Below are 22,221 nucleotides of genomic sequence, written 5' to 3'. Positions count from 1 at the left end.
CTTGTGGAACATGTTCATGATCAAGTTGTTTAAAGTTCATAATATCGTTTCTAAGAGAGATGATCTTAGTGGGAGGGAAATACTTAGAGATAAAAGCATCTTTGCACTTGTTCCAAGAATCAATACTATTTTTAGGCAAAGACGAAAACCAAGCTTTAGCACGATCTCTAAGCGAAAAAGGAAACAGCTTCAATTTAACGACATCATTATCGACATCTTTTTTCTTTTGCATATCACATAAATCAACGAAGCTATTCAGATGAGTAGCGGCATCTTCACTAGGAAGGCCGGCGAATTGATCTTTCATAACAAGATTCAACAAAGCAGTATTGATTTCACAAGATTCGGTATTAGCAAGAGGAGCAATCGGAGTGGTAAGGAAATCATTATTATTGGTATTGGTGAAGTCACACAATTTGGTAGTATCTTGAGCCATCGCAACAAACAAGCAAACTAGCACACGAGCAAAAGAGGCAAATAGAGAGGGAGGATAGAGAGAGAGAGGGCGAATAAAACGGCAAGGGTGAAGTGGGGGAGAGGAAAACGAGAGGCAAATAATGTAATGGGAGAGATAGGGATTGTGATGGGTACTTGGTATGTTGACTTTTTGCATAGACTCCCCGGCAACGGCGCCAGAAATCCTTCTTGCTACCTCTTGAGCTTGCGTTGGTTTTCCCCGAAGAGGAAGGGATGATGCAGTAGAGTAGCGTAAGTATTTCCCTCAGTTTTTGAGAACCAAGTATCAATCCAGTAGGAGGCCATGCTCAAGTCCCTCGTACCTGCACAAAACGATAGCTACTTGCAACCAACGCGATTAGGGGTTGTCAATCCCTTCACGGCCACTTACGAGAGTGAGATCTGATAGATATAATATTTTTGGTATTTTTGGTATAAAGATGCAAAGTAAAAGTAAAATGCAAAGTAAAAAAGCAAAGCAAGATTAAAGTGATGGAGATTAATATGATGAGAATAGACCCGGGGGCCATAGGTTTCACTAGTGGCTTCTCTCAAGAGCATAAGTATTCTACGGTGGGTGAACAAATTACTGTTGAGCAATTGACAGAATTGAGCATAGTTATGAGAATATCTAGGCATGATCATGTATATAGTCATCACGTCCATGACAAGTAGACCAAAACGATTCTGCATCTACTACTATTACTGCACTCATCGACCGCTATCCAGCATGCATCTAGAGTATTAAGTTAAAAACAGAGTAACGCTTTAAGCAAGATGACATGATGTAGAGAGATAAATTCATGCAATATGAAATAAACCCCATCTTGTTATCCTCGATGGCAACGATGCAATACGTGCCTTGCTGCCCCTTCTGTCACTGGGAAAGGACACTGCAAGATCGAACCCAAAGCTAAGCACTTCTCCCATGGCAAGAACTACCAATCTAGTTGGCCAAACCAAACGGATAATTCAAAGAGACTTGCAAAGATAACCAATCATACATAAAAGAATTCAGAGAAGATTCAAATATTATTCATAGATAGACTTGATCATAAACCCACAATTCATCGATCTCAAAAAACACACCGCAAAAAGTAGATTACATCGAATAGATCTCCACAAGAGAGGGGGAGAACTTTGTATTGAGATCCAAAGAGAGAGAAGAAGCCATCTAGCTACTAACTATGGACCCGAAGGTCTGAGGTAAACTACTCACACTTCATCGGAGAGGCTATGATGATGTAGAAGCCCTCCGTGATGACAGCCCTCTTACGGCAGAGCTCCGGAACAGGCCCCAAGATGTGATCTCGTGGATATAGAAAGTTGCGGCGGTGGAATTAGGTTTTTGGCTCCTGTATGATCGTTTGGGGGTACGTAGGTATATATAGGAGGAAGAAGTACGTCGGTGGAGCTCCGAGGGGCACCTTCGTGACCGCCTCTCCGATGCCTTGGCGTAGGGTCCAAGTCTCCTGGATCACGTTCGGTGAGAAAATCACGTTCCCGGAGGTTTCATTACGTTTGGACTCCGTTTGATTTTCCATTTCTTCGAAACACTGAAATAGGCAAAAAACAGCAATTCTGGGCTGGGCCTCCGGTTAATAGGTTAGTCCCAAAAATAATATAAAAGTGGAAAATAAAGCCCAATATAGTCCAAAACAGTAGATAATATAGCATGGAGTAATCAAAAATTATAGATACGTTGGAGACGTATCAGTGAGGCACATGCATAAATAGGAGTTCAACATGTGATCTGATCACAAATATATAACATACTTGATACTTTGGATCAAACTAGTGTTTAACGAGGTCTCTCCAGTCTTCATCCGATATATTTTCCACTGGAGATATTTGGGCAAGTTCACTGTTGGCCTTGCCTTCAATGTGATTTTTCCTCAAGTTATACCAATATTGTTGCAGAGCAGACTTAAAAACATGGGTGCAAGCTTGTCTGGTTGCATCATCTTGGCTATCCAACTTGAACCTCGTATGTTGAAAATTATGGGAGTCTCATTATCAGCAACCTAGAAAGTATGGGACAGAGCAAGATTATATTACTAGTTTCCATACATAACCAAACTTACAGATAAATGGTCGAGGAAGTTGTTGAACTTGGTTTTGTCTTTGTCATTCCTGTATAGAATCCATTTGGGAGGATACGTGTTGGGAAACATATCTTGCAATTTCAAAAAAAATTCCTACGCTGACGCAAGATCTATCTAGGAGATGCATAGCAACGAGAGGGGGAGAGTGTGTCTACGTACCCTCGTAGACCGAAAGAGGAAGCGTTTGACAACGCGGTTGATGTAGTCGAACTTCTTCTCGTTCTGACCGATCAAGTACCGAACATACGGCACCTCCGAGTTCTGCACACGTTCAGCTCGATGACGTCCCTCGAAGTCTTGATCCAGCAAAGTGTCAAGGAAGTAGATATGTTCCGTCAGCATGACGGCGTGGTGACGGTGATGGTGAAGTGATCTGCGCAGGGCTTCGCCTAAGCACCGCGAGAATATAACTGAGGGTGTAATCTGTGGAGGGGGGCGCCGCACACGGCTAACAGAAGCCGTTGTTCATTGTAGGTCCCCGCTACCTCTTGAGCATGCGTTGGTTTTCCCTTGAAGAGGAAAGGCTGATGCAGCAAAGTAGCTTAAGTATTTCCCTCAGTTTTTGAGAACCAAGGTATCAATCCAGTAGGAGACTACACGCAAGTCGCCTAATACCTGCACAAATAAACAAGAACCTCGCAAACAACGTGATAAAGGGGTTGTCAATCCATTCACGGTCACTTACGAAAGTGAGATCTGATAAAGATAATAAGATAATATATTTGGTTTTTTGTTGTATAGATTGAAAAGTACAGATTGCAAAATAAACGGCGACAGAAATGGCTAGTTGATGGGAAACTAATATGATGTAAAGTAGACCCGGGGGCCATAGGTTTCACTAGTGGCTTCTCTCAAGATAGCAAGTATTACGGTGGGTGAACAAATTACAGCCGAGCAATTAATAGAAAAGCGCATAGTTATGATGATATCTAAGGCAATGATCATGAATATAGGCATCACGTCCGTGACAAGTAGACCGAAGCGATTAATCCAGTAGGAGATAACACGCAGGTCACCTAGTACCTGCACAAACAATCAAGAACCTCGCAACCAATGCAATAAAGGGGTTGTCAATCCCTTCACGGACACTTGCGAAAGTGAGATCTGATAAAGATAGTAAGATAAATATTTTTGGTATTTTTGTTGCATAGATTGGAAAGTAAAGATTGCAAAATAGTAAACCAGATGCGATAATAAAAGAGATGCAATATTGTAAGAAAGAGACCCTGGGACCATAGGTTTCACTAGCGGTTTCTCTCATGATAGCATGTATTACCGTGGGTGCATAAATTACTGCCGAGCAATTGATAGAATAGCGTATAATTATGAGAATATCTAGGCAATGATTATGAATATAGGCATCATGTCCGTGTTAAGTAGACTGAAGCAATTCTGCATCTACTACTATTACTCCACACATCGACCGCTATCCATCATGCATCTAGGGTATTAAGTTCATAAGAACAGAGTAATGCATTAAGCAAGATGACATGATGTAGAGGGATAAACTAAAGCAATATGATATAAAACCCATCTTTTTATCCTCGATGGCAATGCTGCCCCTATTGTCACTGGGAACGGAGACCGCAAGATTGAACCCAAAGCTAAGCACTTCTCCCATTGCAAGAAAGATCAATCTAGTAGGCCAAACTAAACCGATAATTCGAAGAGACTTGCAAAGATATCAAATCATGCATATAAGAATTCAGAGAAGAACCAAATATTATTCAAAGATAAACTTGATCATAAATCCAAAATTCATCGGATCTCGGCAAACCCACCGCAAAAAGTATTACATCGAATTGATCTCCAAGAACATCGAGGATAACTCTGTATTGAGAACCAAAGAGAGAGAGAAGAAGCCATCTAGCTAATATCTATGGACCCAAAGGTATGTGGTAAACTACTCACACATCATCGGAGAGGCTATGGTGTTGATATAGAAGCCCTCCGTGATCGAATCCCCCTCCGGCAGATCGCCGAAAAAGGCCCCAGATGGGATCTCACGGGTACAGAAGGTTGCAGCGGTGGAAAAGTGGTTTCGTGGCTCCCATGATGTTTTTAGGGTATAAGAGTATATATAGGCGAAAGAAGTATGTCGGTGGAGCTCTGTGGGGCCCACAAGGGTGGGAGGCGTGCCCTCTTATATCATGGACGCCTCGCGGAGCTCCAAACTTCCACTCCAAGTCTCCTGGTTTAAGTTTGTTCCAAGAAATATCCCCGCGAAGGTTTCGTTCCGTTTGGATTCCGTTTGTTATTCCTTTTCTGCGAAACACTGAAATAGGCAAAAAAAGCAGAAACTGGCGTTGGGCCTCCGGTTCATAGGTTAGTCCCAAAAATAATATAAAAGAGCATATTTGTGGCGCCCCGATAATTAAGCTACAGTAATCCCCTGCTAATAATGCCACGTCACCACGATTACTATTGTTAGTTTCACGATGATTCAAATCTCGTCCCAAATTCAAATTCAAAATCAAGTCAGACAATAATTTTCAAATATTAAATCTAAAGTGTTCGAAATGTAGCAAATAAATCCTAGATGATTATTGTGGTGAAACCACATTTTTATAAATTATTTTAATACACTACAATAAATAAAACAACATCTTAAACAATTAAATAAATGCCTTTTATATTTAGTAAAATACTAAACTATTTTATTTGGGTGTCATAGTTAATATGGCAGTAGTATATTTAGTTATACTAAATCAGGAACTACTTTTATCTTTTTAGAATAGAAAATAAATTAGAAACTAAAAGAAAACAGAATAGAAAAATCAGTAAGAGGAAAAAAACAAAAAAAACCAACAAGCTCCTGTGCTGGTGGGCTCTATGTAGCTATAGTGTTTTGGCCCAGCCCACAAAGGCTTTTCCTCCCACCTCTGTACAGTGCAGAGGAGGCCATGGTGATGTGCACGCACGTACGCCGTCCACGCCACCGATTGTCGCCGTGTCGATCTTCTGGAGTACCCTGGAGATGGATAAGAAGACCACCAACCCCATAGACAAACCCTAATCGTCACTTATCCCCTCGTGCTCTCTCTCTTTCGTGTGTTCGTTGCCTGAAGCTCATGGTCGTCGTTGTCGCGTCGATCCCGCGGCCACCGGCATCCCCTGCACCCGAGAGCATGCCCTGGAGCTTCAGCACCTCCGCCTCCACCGACTACGTCCATCGGTTCGAGCTCGGACGCACCGGAAGCTCGCCATCGCCCGTCTTCTTTGCCACAGCCACCGATGTTCGTCGTCAGATGCGCCGCCTCCCGACGCCCCCGACCTACGTGGTGAGCACCTCCACCGATTCCTCCTTTTTTTCTATCGAATCCGTCGCCGTAGAACCTGTACGCCGCCGCGCCGGAGCTCGCGCTCACAGCGTCCTGGCCGTCCCAGGGGCACTCCCTGGCCGCGTCCCGCGTCCGCTCACCGCGGCCGTTCGCGCCGCCGCCACCGCCCTTTTGCTCCTGCTGTTGTTCTTGCTGATGCCGCTGCTTGCAAGCTGCTGCTCCTGCGATAGCTGCTGCTGCACCGCGCCTGCGGCTCCTCGGCCACGCACAGCCACGCCGGACCACGCCCTCCTGCAGGCCATGGCGTCGCCCCCTGCCGCTCGCACCCCGGCGTGCCCCGTACTGCTACGACTGCTGCTCTGGTGTTGCTATTGCGCTGGTGCTTGCTTCTCTACTACTGCTCCGTGCCCCCTGCTCCCGTAGCTGCGGCTCCTGCTGCCTGCTTGCGGCTGCGCTGCTGCCGTTCCTCCTCGTGCTGCTGCTTTTAACTGCTACTACCACTGTGTGCTGCCGCTGCTCGCCGGTGCCGTTGCCCGCCGCGCGCTGGCAATGGCCAAGCGGTCGTGTGTGCGTGATGTGTGTGTGTGTGGCGTGTGCGTGCTGTGTGTGTGATGAGTGTGCGGCCGCCCATGGCCATGGCCGAGTGCATCAGGTGTGTGTGGTGTGTGTGTGTGTGTGTGTGTGTGTGTTTGGCTGAGAGATTGCCAAAGGAGGCCGGCCTTCATTTGATTAGTACTAATCCTTCTCTAGTACTAATTCCCCACTAATGGCACACTGACATGTGGGGCCCCCACCACTATTTTGCATAAATAATTCTTAAACTAAAATTAGTTTATCCTGTGACACTAACATGTGGATCCTCCCCTAAATAAAACAACTTAGTTAAAATTAAACAAATGCTAGTCAATGACACCAGGACCCCACCTGCCCTATGACTGGTCAACTTTGACCTTTGACCCGCTGACTCAGCACACCCCCTGGACCCCACAGTCATAGACCTAAGCTAGTCCACTTGTGGGTGTAAAAATTATTCTTCCATATTTAATATTTTCGAATTTAATTAATTCCATAAAATTGTTTAAACTTTGGAAATTCATATAAATTAATCCATAACTCGGATGAAAATGTTTTATATATGAAAAATGCTCAAAAAAAATATGATGAATCCGAATATGTCACCCACATACCTACCCCACCCCTCTAACCTACTGAACATGGAACCTTCCCCTCTCATTCATTTGTCCGGAAAATGCCAAATGCCGGAAAACCCCTCCGGATGTTTTCCATCTCCGTCTTCAACGTGTAGTACCACGTTAGTTCACCCCTAACACCGCGTATTACCATGTTATGCCTTGTGATGCTTTGTTTTCGTTATATTTATTGTTTCTTCCCCCTCTTCTCTCCGGTAGACTACGAGACTGACGCCGCTGCTGGTTCCCCGTCCGACTACGTTGTTGACAACCCCTCTTTCTTGCCAGAACAACCAGGCAAGCCCCCCCTTTGATCACCAAATATCGCCTATCCTTCTCTCTACTGCTTGCATTAGAGTAGTGTAGCATGTTACTGATTTCCGTTAATCCTATCCTGATGCATAGCCTGTCCTTGCAACTACTGTTGTTACCTTTACCTGCAATGCTAATGCTTAGTATAGGATGCTAGTTTACCATCAGTGGCCCTACATTCTTGTCCGTCTGCCATGCTATACTATCGGGTCGTGATCACGTCGGGTGTTGATCACGGGTATAAACTATACATATTACACATGATATATGTTGTGACTAAAGTCCGGTCGACTCGTTGAGTACCCGCGGTGGATTCACGAATTGGGGGCTGGAAGGACATACTTTCCCGACGGCCCTCTGTGTGGATCTTTGTGTCGAAGCGACAGGGCAGGTTGAGACCACCTGGGAGAGAGGTGGGCCTGGCCCTGGTCTGCGTCCGTGGTTATTTCAAAATAACACGCTTAACGAGATCTTGGTATTTGATCTGAGTCTGGCTACTGGCCTATACGCACTAACCAACTACGGGGGACAGTTATGGGCACTCGACGTCGTGGTATCAGCCGAAGCCTTCGTGACGTCAGCGACTGAGCGGCGCCCGCCGGGTTGGACTGGAACGCCTGCTCTTGTATAAAGGAGGCTAGGCCTGCTCACCGGCCGCGTACGCAACGTGCATGGGTGGGCCCAGACCCCTGCGCGCATAGGATTTAGACCGGCGTGGTGACCTCTCTGTTGTGCCTAGGTGGGGCTGCGACGTGTTGATCTTCCGAGGCCGGGCATGAACCAGGAAAGTGTGTCCGGACAAAGGGGATCGAGCGTGTTGGGAAATGTGGTGCACCCCCGCAGGGAAGTTAATCTATTCGAATAGCCGTGATCTTCAGTAACAGGACGACTTGGAGTTGTACCTTGGCCTTATGACAACTAGAACCGGATACTTAATAAAACACACCCTTCCAAGTGGAGGATACAACCTGGTGATCGTTCTCTAACAGGGCGACGAGGAGAGGATCGCCGGGTAGGATTATGCTACAAGATGCTACTTGGTGAACTTACTATCTACTCTCTTAGTCTGCTGCAAGATGGAGTTTACCAGAAGCGTAGTCTTCGAAAGGACTAGATATCCCCCTCTTTTTCTGGCATTCTGCAGTTCAGTCCACATATGATACCCTTAATCCATTTGATACCAATGCATACATATGTAGTGTAGCTCCTTGCTTGCGAGTACTTTGGATGAGTACTCACGGTTGCTTTTCTCCCCCTTTTCCTCCTTTTCTATACCCGATTGCTGTGACCAGACGATGGAGTCCAGGAGCCAGACGCCACTGTCGATGACGACTACTACTACTCGGGAGGTGCCTACTACTACGTGCAGCCTGCTGACGATGACCAGGAGTAGTTTAGGAGGATCCCAGGCAGGAGGCCTGCGCCTCTTTCGATCTGTATCCCAGTTTGTGCTAGCCTTCTTAAGGCAAACTTGTTTAACTTATGTTTGTACTCAGATATTGTTGATTCCGCTGACTCGTCTATGATCGAGCTCTTGTATTCGAGCCCTCGAGGCCCCTGGCTTGTAATATGATGCTTGTATGACTTATTTTATTTGTAGAGTTGTGTTGTGATATCTTCCCGTGAGTCCCTGATCTTGATCGTACACGTTTGTGTGTATGATTAGTGTACGATTGAATCGGGGGCGTCACAAGTTGGTATCAGAGCCGGCTGCCTGTAGGAATCCCCTTTCCAACTCCTTGGCCGAAGTTGAGTCTAGTCATTACAAAACTTTTACTAACATGGTTGTGTGGCTTACGGGCCCGCGTCGCCATTTGGGTGGTATTAGGATCTTTTATTCCTCGTCTATACTCTGGGACTCTGATCTCTCTTCTATTCGGGTTAAATGATTTTGCTAACTCTAACTCTAGGTTATCGTAAATACTTCCTCCTAAAGAGCCCCTCCCTCCAGATGATTGCTTTGTGCACTGAAAGATTTCCAAAGATACTCTCCGATGTTCTCTCGAGACTTTGTGCCCATTGCTTTTGCAATTCCTTACCACCGAAATATCCCTATGGATAATTATGCACACTTGTCCTTCATACAATCATTTCCCGTTGATCTTGTTATTAAAAGATACCCCGAAATTCTGTCTATTGTTCTGAAAATCCTTTGAGATACTGCCTTGCAGTTCTTTGCCACATGACTACCCCTACGGATAATTCCTCGCTCTTACCAAGTATCCGCTCATCCCTAGTTGTTCATGTGTTTCACAAAATTCTTCTAAATACTATCCGATCTTTCAAAAATCCTCTGTAGCCTATGGCTCTTGAAATGCTTGTCTGCCCGCATTATGGTTAATTCCAAATGACTAGCAATATTCATGGATGTCCTTTGCCTTTATCATCTTGGGTCCCTTGATTCAATATGATTCGAATGTTGCAATCCTTAATCAGATCCTAAAATTCATCCTTTCGGCTCAGATGTCATTTTAAACATGAGCTGGGTCTCAACCAATCAAATTGACATTGATTGTACCCCTAAGCCTACTCAACATATCCATCCTTGATCAGAGCGTTGCTTCTGATCCCTTGAATTGGAAATCATAATTCTTTTGCATTTGAGCTTTGAATTAGTCAGCTATTTCTATAATCCAAATCATTTGCTTTATTTCGTCCTCTGATCGTGTGTCGATGCTCACATCAGCCCTGTTATGGATCATTAGGTCCTTTGTTGAATTATCATCCAACAATGTCCATCATATACAAAAAGCTCATAAAGTTCTTTCCCTGATACATAATGCCATTTGGTAAATCCTATTCTCTATTTTGGCCAACCATGCCCTGCTTTTGAGCTGGCGATAATTACTCTTGTAGCTTGTAGTATATGTTTCTAAGATACCCCGATGGGTTGAACCTATGCCTTCCTAGATCTGTGTGAACTCGAAAAGTTTTCACGGGTCATACTCCCCTGGTAATTCACCAGGTAGGTTTACACTCAAATCATTGTTAATAAGAGTAGTGAATGAAAGGTTAGGCATTGAAGAAGTGGGAGTCGACCTTGAACCTTTGTGTTCATGCCCATGGATCCGATGTGGAACTTATCATGGAAGCTTCGTGTAATAATAATAATAATCCCCTTGTTATAAGTTCATATGGTATCTATGTTTGGTCTTTTGCAACCGTGGCTCCGACCATGATTGTTCTCCTTTGATTCCATTTCTTGGACAAGTTGAAGTACTTGTCATCTACAGATCAATACACCTATCTAGCCTCTATTCTGCTCAACCTTCGAGTATACCCCTTGGTATCCCTAGAATATCATGGAACTACATAACTTCTTATGAGTTCTTCATCAACTACTATTCTTGCCGATTGCAATTCCCCCCTGGGTTCTTAGTTATTAGTCACTTGAGAACACCGATAAGTGAATTGATTTCGCACTCAAATTCAATAACTCTGAGTAATTTTCGTCGCTTACTAGTTTATTAATCCTACACGGCATTCCTAGCCTGATCGACTATATCAGTATCGTGCTAAATTTTAATCGTGCCACCTGGTCTGTCTTTCCGGAGCACAACTTTTGACGGTGAGCTAATCTTACGTCGATTTTCCTCTTCATATCATTTCTCCTTGAACAACAAGTTTGATTTCGAGTTTGTGTCGTACCCGTGGTTCCAATAACCTTCCGCTTCATCATTCATTTGACTTGATGTCGTCGCCGATTGATTACATCTTCGTGAAATCTCTCGACAATTGAGTCATGATCATCATCAACATTCTGAGCTCTTCCAGGATATCAATCGAATTCATGATGATAAGTGCCATCCTCGTCCCTTGGTAATTTGAGTTACCATCGACAACATCCATACCTTCCTTTCATCACAAACTTGTTCATGCTATGGATGCCACTTGCTATCTGGTTTGTATTAGGCTCTATCTTGGAGTATTACCATCTTTTATGTCAAGTATGTTGTGAGAATTGCTCCACCTCTTAAGAATTCTTGATATATTAATACTTCTTGCCATCTCCATTCATTTCTTGGTCCCCGTGTTGTTTCTAACCGGAATACCGACCATTGAACTATGATGTGTGAATTCATAACTTCTAGCAGCCCTATTACTTTGAAGTGAATGATCAATAGTTTAACTATATGTCTTTTTGTTTATTGAATCACCATTCTCACATTGATCGTGCTACTTAGTCCATATTTCGGGTGCACCTTTTCAATCAATGATTAATTGCAGATGTTTTCCTTGAACAAACGACATTATATCATTTGGTCTGATCATTGCTATCACCTTGTTCACATGATTGTAGAAATCCATCCTTTTGGAAATCTCGATGAATTGTCGCTGTGTCCAACAACCACCTCCTCATCCTCTCCTTGGTTTAATAAAGAACTCTTGTTTCGGAACTTGCTTCCATAGCTCATTACCCGAGAATTGTACAAGGTCATCTCGTCAATTTGAGTTGCACCTTTTCTTCTCAGACATCCTGAGTCTGAGGTACACTGACACCAATTAGATCTGAATCTCGGTCAGATATGATGGTTGGAACATATTTCCAAGAGTTATAAAATTAGCCTTTATATAACCTGGTAAGGTGATGTCATGCCTAGCCCACCTGGCTGGAGGACCTATTATTATAGTTTCCTTTCTGGCAGGGTTAGCCATTCTTCCATGAGGAAATTTTACTTATCCTATAAGTTGTTCCTAATGGATCATTTGTGTATCCAAAGTCTGACCTTTGCTTGAAGACCATGTCAATGCTATCTCGAAGTATGTCTGTGGTACTCTGATCTTCAATAAGAACATTTGAAGCACAATGCTAAATTTTCTGTATTAATTATCCAAACACCGTTTTATGGGTAATGTCATGAAATTCCTCTCCCCTTACCTAAATGGTTTTCTACTTTCTATCCTACCATGGATATCATGCTCAGTTTGTCCTTGGAAAGGATATACTCCTGAAATATGTGTTTTAACACATTTTCTTGTCCATTGTTCTGTTTAATTTGATAATCACATTTTCCTTTCCATTGTTTTGTTTAACCTTTCTTGTGGTATATATGATCTAAGCAGTAATATTCTCCTGCTTATGTAAACACCTTGGTGTACAACCTAGTCAGTACGACCCTGTTGCTTTTGTTGATGGCATTCCGGTAACCACCGATGGACGAGAACTTTGCCTAATGGTCCTCCTCATTCAACGAGCAGGAAAATAGTTCTCTTCGTCCCTCGCCCTTGGTACCGACGTTGTTGGCGACATAACTGACAGACTATTTTCTGACATGCCTTGCTATCATGACCATGCAAGATGACATCACCCTCCCTATATTTAACCCACATGGTGGGCCCATAACCCACAGTTCCACAGGATCGAAACCTGACTCTCCTGTACACCCCCGGTTTCCAAAGTTATTCCTCGCGCGTGACCTCATATGTAATTCACGGGGCACCTAGTGATCTATTCTGGTAACAGACGCAATACTTAATCTTGTTGCTCTAGACCTCGTTCGCACTTGGTTTCAGACATCGAATGATTGCCTATCCATTTGAAACTTCTAATGGTACCTTCTTACTTTCCTCTAGATATCTTCTTAAGTTTCAATTCAAGAGATACTTATGCTTCTTCCCCTGAGTTAACCGTCCGATGCTCAGTATTGTTAGAATCCGTCCTTATAGAGTTATCCCCTCATATCCTTTGGTAAGTACGGTGAAGATCCTGAAGGAAGGACGACAACTTCATCATGATGCATTGATGCATAGGAATGAAGACATCAACGCTATGGATCGACCTCTTCAAGAAGAGCAACCAAGACCGAAAAGATTCGTTAGAATTTTGTAACCAGACCTTTCCCCCTAATTCCACCTCTTAAATCTCGGGACGAGATTTCTTGTAGTGGAGGAGAATTGTGTCACCCCGATAATTAAGCTACAGTAATCCCCTGCTAATAATGCCACGTCACCACGATTACTATTGTTAGTTTCACGATGATTCAAATCTCGTTCCAAATTCAAATTCAAAATCAAGTCAGACAATAAAAGTTTTCAAATATTAAATCTAAAGTGTTCGAAATGTAGCAAATAAATCCTAGATGATTATGATGGTGAAACCACATTTTTATAAATTATTTTAATACACTAAAATAAACAAAACAACATCTTAAACAATTAAATAAATGCCTTTTATATTTAGTAAAATACTAAACTATTTTATTTGGGTGCCATAGTTAATATGGCAGTAGTATATTTAGTTATACTAAATCAGGAACTACTTTTATCTTTTTAGAATAGAAAATAAATTAGAGACTAAAAGAAAACAAAATAGGAAAATCAGTAAAAGGAAAAAAACAAAAAAAAACCAACAAGCTCATGTGCTGGTGGGCTCTATGTAGCTATAGTGTTTTGGCCCAGCCCACAAAGGCTTTTCCTCCCACCTCTGTACAGTGAAGAGGAGGCCATAGTGCTGTGCACGCACGCATGCCGTCCACGCCGCCGATTGTCGCTGTGTCGATCATCTGGAGTACCCTGGAGATCCATAAGAAGATCCCCAACCCCATAGACAAACCCTAATCGTCACTTATCCCCTCGTGCTCTCTCTCTCTCTTTCGTTTGTTCGTCGCCTGAAGCTCATGGTCGTCATTGTCGCGTCGATCCCGCGGCCACCGGCATCCCCGTCACCCGAGAGCATGCCCTGGAGCTTCAACGCCTCCGCTTCCACCGACTACGTGCATCGGTTCGAGCTCGGACGCACCGGAAGCTCGCCATCGCCCGTCTTCTTCGCCACGGCCACCGATGTTGGTCGTCAGATGTGCCGCCTCCCGAGCGCCCCCGACCTCCTGACCACGTCCACGGGCTCCGTGGTGAGCACCTCCACCGATTCCTCCCTTTTTTCTGTCGAATCCATAACCTGTACACCGCCGCGCCGGAGCTTGCGCTCACCACTGTCGCTCCCCACTGTGTGGTCGCGCTCACGGCGTCCTGGCCGCCCCAGGGGCACTCCCTGGCCGCGTCCCGCGTCCGCTCGCCGAGGCCGTTCGCGCCGCCGCCGCCGCCCTTTTGCTCCTGCTGTTGTTCTTGTTGCTGCCGCCGCTTGCAAGCTGCTGCTCCTGCGATAGCTGCTGCTGCACCGCGCCTGCGGCTCCTCGGCCACGCACAGCCACGCCGGACCACGCCCTCCTGCAGGCCATGGCGTCGCCCACTGCCGCTCGCACCCCGGCGTGCCCCGTACTGCTACGACTGCTGCTCTAGTGTTGCTATTGCGCTGGTGCTTGCTTCTCTACTACTGCTCCGTGCCCCCTGCTCCCGTAGCTGCGGCTCCTGCTGCCTGCTTGCGGCTGCGCTGCTGCCGTTCCTCCTCGTGCTGCTGCTTTTAACTGCTACTACCACTGTGTGCTGCCGCTGCTCGCCGGTGCCGTTGCCCGCCGCGCGCTGGCAATGGCCAAGCGGTCGTGTGTGCGTGATGTGTGTGTGTGTGTGTGTGTGTGTGTGGCATGTGCGTGCTGTGTGTGTGATGAGTGTGCGGCCGCCCATGGCCATGGCCGAGTGCATCAGGTGTGTGTGGTGTGTGTGTGTGTTTGGCTGAGAGATTGCCAAAGGAGGCCGGCCTTCATTTGATTAGTACTAATCTTTATCTAGTACTAATTCCCCACTAATGGCACACTGACATGTGGGGCCCCCACCACTATTTTGCATAAATAATTCTTAAACTAAAATTAGTTTATCCTGTGACACTAACATGTGGGTCCTCCCCTAAATAAAACAACTTAGTTAAAATTAAACAAATGCTAGTCAATGACACCTGGACCCCACCTGCCCTTTGACTGGTCAACTTTGACCTTTGACCCGCTGACTCAGCACACCCCCTGGACCCCACAGTCATAGACCTAGGCTAGTCCACTTGTGGGTGTAAAAAGTATTCTGCCATATTTAATATTTTCGAATTTAATTAATTCCATAAAATTGTTTAAACTTTGGAAATTCATATAAATTAATCCGTAACTCGGATGAAAATGTTTTATATATGAAATATGCTCAGAAAAATATGATGAATCCGAATATGTCACCCACATACCTGCCCCACCCCTCTAACCTACTGAACATGGAACCTTCCCCTCTCATTCATCTGTCCGGAAAATGCCAAATGCCGGGAAAACCCCTCCGGATGTTTTCCATCTCCGTCTTCAACGTGTAGTACCACGTGAGTTCACCCTAACACCGTGTATTACCATGTTATGCCTTGTGATGCTTTGTTTTATTTATTGTTTCTTCCCCCTCTTCTCTCCGGTAGACTACGAGACTGACGCCGCTGCTGGTGCCCCGTCCGACTACGTTGTTGACGACCCCTCTTTCTTGCCAGAGCAACCAGGCAAGCCCCCCCTTTGATCACCAGATATCGCCTATCCTTCTCTCTACTGCTTGCATTAGAGTAGTGTAGCATGTTACTGATTTCCGTTAATCCTATCCTGATGCATAGCCTGTCCTTGCTACTACTGTTGTTACCTTTACCTGCAATCCTAATGCTTAGTATAGGATGCTAGTTTACCATCAGTGGCCCTACATTCTTGTCCGTCTGCCATGCTATACTATCGGGCCGTGATCACATCGGGTGTTGATCACGGGTATAAACTATACATATTACACATGATATATGTTGTGACTAAAGTCGGGTCGACTCGTTGAGTACCCGCGGTGGATTCACGAATTGGGGGCGGGAAGGACATACTTTCCCGACGGCCCTCTGTGTGGATCTTTGTGTCGGAGCAACAGGGCAGGTTGAGACCACCTGGGAGAGAGGTGGGCCTGGCCCTGGTCGGCATCCGTGGTTATGTCAAAATAACACGCTTAATGAGATCTTGGTATTTGATCTAAGTCTGGCTACTGGCCTATACACACTAACCAACTACGCGGGGACAGTTATAGGCACTCGACGTCATGGTATCAGCCGAAGCCTTCGTGACGTCAGCGACTGAGCGGCGCGCGCCGGGTTGGACTGGAACTCCTGCTCTTGTATAAGGGAGGCTAGGTCTTCTCACCGGCCACGTACGCAACGTGCAGGTGTGCAATGGGCGATGGGCCTAGACCCCTGCGCGCATAGGATTTAGACCGGCGTGGTGACCTCTCTGTTGTGCCTAGGTGGGGCTGCGACGTGTTGATCTTCCGAGGCCGGGCATGAACCAGGAAAGTGTGTCCGGACAAAGGGGATCGAGCGTGTTGGGAAATGTGGTGCACGCCTGCAGGGAAGTTAATCTATTCGAATAGCCGTGATCTTCGGTAACAGGACGACTTGGAGTTGTACCTTGGCCTTATGACAACTAGAACCGGATACTTAGTAAAACACACCCTTCCAAGTGGAGGATACAACCTGGTGATCGTTCTCTAACAGGGCGACGAGGAGAGGATCGCCGGGTAGGATTATGCTACAAGATGCTACTTGGTGAACTTACTATCTACTCTCTTATTCTGCTGCAAGATGGAGGTTACCAGAAGCGTAGTCTTCGAAAGGACTAGATATCCCCCTCTTATTCCGGCATTCTGCAGTTCAGTCCACATATGATACCCTTAATCCATTTGATACCAATGCATACATATGTAGTGTAGCTCCTTGCTTGCGAGTACTTTGGATGAGTACTCACGGTTGCTTTTCTCCCCCTTTTCCTCCTTTTCTATACCCGATTGCTGCGACCAGACGATGGAGTCCAGGAGCCAGACGCCACTGTCGATGACGACTACTACTACTCGGGAGGTGCCTACTACTACGTGCAGCCTGCTGACGATGACCAGGAGTAGTTTAGGAGGATCCCAGGCAGGAGGCCTGCGCCTCTTTCGATCTGTATCCCAGTTTGTGCTAGCCTTCTTAAGGCAAACTTGTTTAACTTATGTCTGTACTCAGATATTGTTGCTTCCGTTGACTCGTCTATGATTGAGCTCTTGTATTCGAGCCCTCGAGGCCCCTGGCTTGTAATATGATGCTTGTATGACTTATTTTATTTGTAGAGTTGTGTTGTGATATCTTCCTGTGAGTCCCTGATCTTGATCGTACACGTTTGCATGTATGATTAGTGTACGATTGAATCAGGGGCGTCACAATATTAAAGCCCGTTAAACATCCAAAACAGATAATATAATAGCATGGAACAATAAAAAATTATTGATACGTTGGGTACGTATAAGTGCCTCCCTCCCCACATATATATAGGTGGGAGGGAGAGGGAGCAGCCAAGGGGGGCACCCCAAGTAGGCCGAATCCTACTTGGGGTTCCTCCCCAATTTGCCCCTTCCTTATTAACCGGAGGGGAAAGGAAAGAGAGGGGGAGGGAAGGAAGGGGGAGGCCAAATCCTCACCTTTCCTTCTCCCTTCCCCTCTTTCGTTCTCCTCCTATTTTCAGCCTATATGGGGGCGCACCAGCCCCTTGTGGGTTGGTCTGTCCCTATCTTGGCCCATAAGGCCCATATCTTTGCCGGGGGTGCCCGGAACCCCTTCCGGTGACCCGATATGTACCCGATACCCTCTGGAACACTTCCGGTGTCAGAATACTATCGTCATATATATCAATCTTTACCTCGACCATTTCGAGACTCATCCTCATGTCCGTGATCTCATCCGGGACTCTGAACAACATTCGGTCACCAAATCGCATAACTCATATAATACTATATTGTCATCAAACGTTAAGCGTGCGGACCCTACGGGTTCGAGAACTATGTAGACATGACCGAGACACCTCTCCGATCAGTTACCAATAGCTGAACCTGGATGCTCATATTGGCTCCTACATATTCTATGAAGATTTTATCGGTCGAACCGTTATGACAACATATTCTACAAAGATTTTATCGATCAAACCGTTATTCCCTTTGTCCATCGGTATGTTACTTGCCCGAGATTCGATTGTCGGTATCTTGATACCTAGTTCAATCTCATTACCGGCAAGTGTCTTTACTCATTCTGTAATACATCATCATGTAACTAACTCATTAGTCACTTTGCTTGCAAGGCTTCTTATGATGTGCATTACCGAGAGGGCCCATAGATACCTCTCTGATAATTAGAGTGACAAATCCTAATCTCGATCTATGCCAACCCAATAAACACCTTCAGAGATACCTGTAGAGCATATTTATAATCACCCGGTTATGTTGTGACGTTTGATAGCACACAAGGCATTCCTCCGGTATCCGAGAGTTGCATAATCTCATAGTTGAAGGAATATGTATTTGACATGAAGAAAGCAATAGCAATAAAACTGAATGATCAATATGCTATGCTAACGGATGGGTCTTGTCCATCACATCATTCTCCTAATGATGTGATCTCATTCATCAAATGACAACACATGTATATGGTTAGGAAACTTAACCATCTTTGATTAACGAGCTAGTCTAGTAGAGGCTTACTAGGGACTCGGTGTTTTGTCTATGTATCCACACATGTATCAAATTTCCGGTTAATACAATTCTTGCATGAATAATAAACATTTATCATGATATAAGGAAATATAAAATAACAACTTTATTATTGCCTCTAGGGCATATTTCCTTTAGTTTCCCACTTGCACTAGTCAATAATCTTCTTCACATCGCCATGTGATTTAACACCAATAGTTCACATCTTGATGTGATTAACACCCATAGTTCACATGACCATGTGACCAACACCCAAAGGGTTTACTAGAGTCAATAATCTAATTCACATCGCTATGTGATTAACACCCAAACAGTACTAAGGTGTGATCATGTTTTGCTTGTGAGAGAAGTTTAGTCAACGGGTCTGCCAGATTCAGATCTGTATGTATTTTGCAAATTTCTATGTCTACAACGCTCTGCATGGAGGTACTCTAGCTAATTGCTCCCACTTTCAATATGTATCCAGATTGATACTCTTAGTCATCTAAATGGGTGTCAAAGCTTGCATTGACGTAACTCTTTACGATGAACTCTTTATTACCTCCATAACCGAGAAAATATTTCCTTAGTTCTCTAAGGATAATTTTGACCACTATCCAGTGATCTACTCCAGGACCACTATTGTACCCCCTTGCCAAACTCATGGCAAGGCACACAATAGGTCTGGTACACAACAAGGCATTCTTTATAGAACCTATGGCTGAGGTATAGTGAATGATTTTCATTCTCTCTCTATCTTCTACCGTGGTTGGGCTTTGAGTCTTACTCAACTTCTCACCTTGCAACATAGGCAAGAACCCTGTCTTTGATTAATCCATTTTGAACTTCTTCAAAACGTTATCAAGGTATGTGCTTTGTGAAAGTCCTATTAAACATCTCGATCTATCCCTATAAATCTTGATGCCTAATATATAAGTAGCTTCAACAAGGTCTTTCATTGAAAAATTCTTATTCAAATATCCTTTTATGCTATCTAGAAATTCTACATCATTTCCAATCAACAATATGTCATCCACATATAATATCAGAAATGCTACAGAGCTCCCACTCACTTTCTTGTAAATACAGACTTCACCATAAGTCTGTATACAAACATATGCTTTGATTACCTTATCAAAGCATATATTCCAACTCCGAGATGCTTGCACCAGTCCATAGATGGATCGCTGGAGTTTGCACACTTTGTTAGCACATTTAGGATTGAAAAAACCTTTTGGTTGCATCATATATAACTCTTCTTTACGAAATACATTAAGAAATGCAGTTTTTACATCCATTTGCCAGATTTCATAAAATGGGCAATTGCTAACATGATTCGGACAGACTTAAGCATCTCTACGAGTGAGAAAATCTCATTGTAGTCAACACCTTGAGCTTGTCGAAAACCTTTTGCAACAAGTCGAGATTTGTAGATAGTAACACTACCATCAGTGTCCGTCTTCCTCTTGAAGATCCATTTATTCTCAATGGATTGCCGATCATTGGGCAAGTCCACCAAAGTCCATACTTTGTTCTCATACATGGATCATATCTCAGATTTCATGGCCTCAATCCATTTATCAGAATCTGGGCTCATCATAGTTTCTTCATAGTTCATAGGTTCACTTTTGTCCAACAACATGACTTCCAGGACAGGATTGCCATACCACTCTGGTGCGGATCGTGCTCTGGAAGACCTATGAGGTTCAGTAATAACTTGATCTAAAGTTTCATGATTATCATCGATTTATCTGATGTGCTACTTTCCAAATTCAGAGAAGGTACAATTACCTCATCAAGTTCTACTTTCCTCCCACTCACTTCTTTTGAGAGAAACTCCTTCTCTAGAAATGTTCCATTCTTGGCAACAAATATCTTGCCTTCGGATCTGTGGTAGAAGGTGTACCCAATTGTTTCATTAGGGTATCCTATGAAGATGCACTTCTCCTATTTGGGTTCGAGCTTATCAGGCTGAAGCCATTTTCACAAAGTGTGGCAACCCCAAACTTTAAGAAATGACAGCTTAGGTTTCTTGCCAAACCAAAGTTCATAGTGTCGTCTCAATGGATTTAGACGGTGCCCTATTTAATGTGAATGTGGCCATCTCTAATGCATAACCTAGAAACGATAGTGGTAAATCAGTATCAGACATCATTGAACGCACCATATCTAATAAAGTATGATTATGACGTTCGGACACACCATTACGCTGTGGTGTCCCAGGTGGCGTGAGTTGTGAAAGTATTCCACATTGTTTCAAATGAAGGCCAAACTTGTAACTCAAATATTCGCCTCCGCGATCAGATCATAGAAACTTTATTTTCTTGTTACGATGATTCTCCACTTTACTCTGAAATTCTTTGAACTTTTCAAATGTTTCAGACTTGTGTTTCGTTAAGTAGATATACCCATATATGCTCAAATCATCTGTGAAGGTCAGAAAATAACGATACCCGCCGCGTGCCTCAACACTCATCGGACCATATACACCGGTATGTATTATTTCCAATAAGTCATTGGTTCGCTCCATTGTTCCGGAGAACGGAGTTTTAGTCATCTTGCCCATGAGGCATTGTTCGCAAGTATCAAATGATTCATAATCAAGTGATTCCAAAAGTCCATCTACATGCAGTTTCTTCATGTGCTTTACACCAATATGACCTAAACGGCAATGCCCCAAGTATGTTGCACTATCATTATCAACTTTGCATATTTTGGCATCAATATTATGAATATGTGTATTACTATGATCGAGATTCAATAAATCCTTTACATCGGATGTATGACCATAGAAGGTTTTATTCATGTAAACAGAACAACAATTATTCCCTGACTTAAATGAATAATCGTATTGCAATAAACATGATCCAATGATATTCATGCTCAACGGAAACACGAAATAACTTTTATTTAGGTCCAACACTAATCCCGAAGGTAGAGGGAGTATGCGATGGTGATCTTATGAACCTTGGAATCACTTCCGACACACATCATTACCTTGCCCTTAACTAGTCTATGTCCATTTTGCAACTCCTGTTTCGAGTTACTAATCTTAGCAACTGAACCTGTATCAAATATCATGGGGTTACTATGAACACTAGTAAAGTACACATCAATAACATGTATATATAATATACCTTTGTTTACTTTGCTATCCTTCTTATCCGCCAATTATTTGGGATAGTTCCGCTTCCAGTGACCATTCCCTTAGAAGTAGAAGCACTTAGTTTTAGGCATAGGTCTAGATTTGAGGTTCTTCACGAGAGTGGCAACTTGCTTGCCATTCTTCTTGAAGTTTCCTTTCTTTCTCTTGCCCTTTTTCATGAAACTAGTGGTCTTGTTAACAAACAACACTTGATGCTCTTTCTTGATTTCTACCTTTGCTGATTTCAGTATCGTGAAGATCTCGGGAATCATTTTCCTCATCCCTTGCATATTATAGTTCATCACAAAGTTCTAGTAGCTTGGTGATGGTGGCTAGAGAATTCTGTCAATCACTATCTTATC

The sequence above is a fragment of the Triticum urartu genome, chromosome 3 (genome assembly GCF_003073215.2).
Source record: "Triticum urartu cultivar G1812 chromosome 3, Tu2.1, whole genome shotgun sequence".
Taxonomy (NCBI): domain Eukaryota; kingdom Viridiplantae; phylum Streptophyta; class Magnoliopsida; order Poales; family Poaceae; genus Triticum; species Triticum urartu.
Note: the sequence above shows the minus strand (reverse complement) of the source record.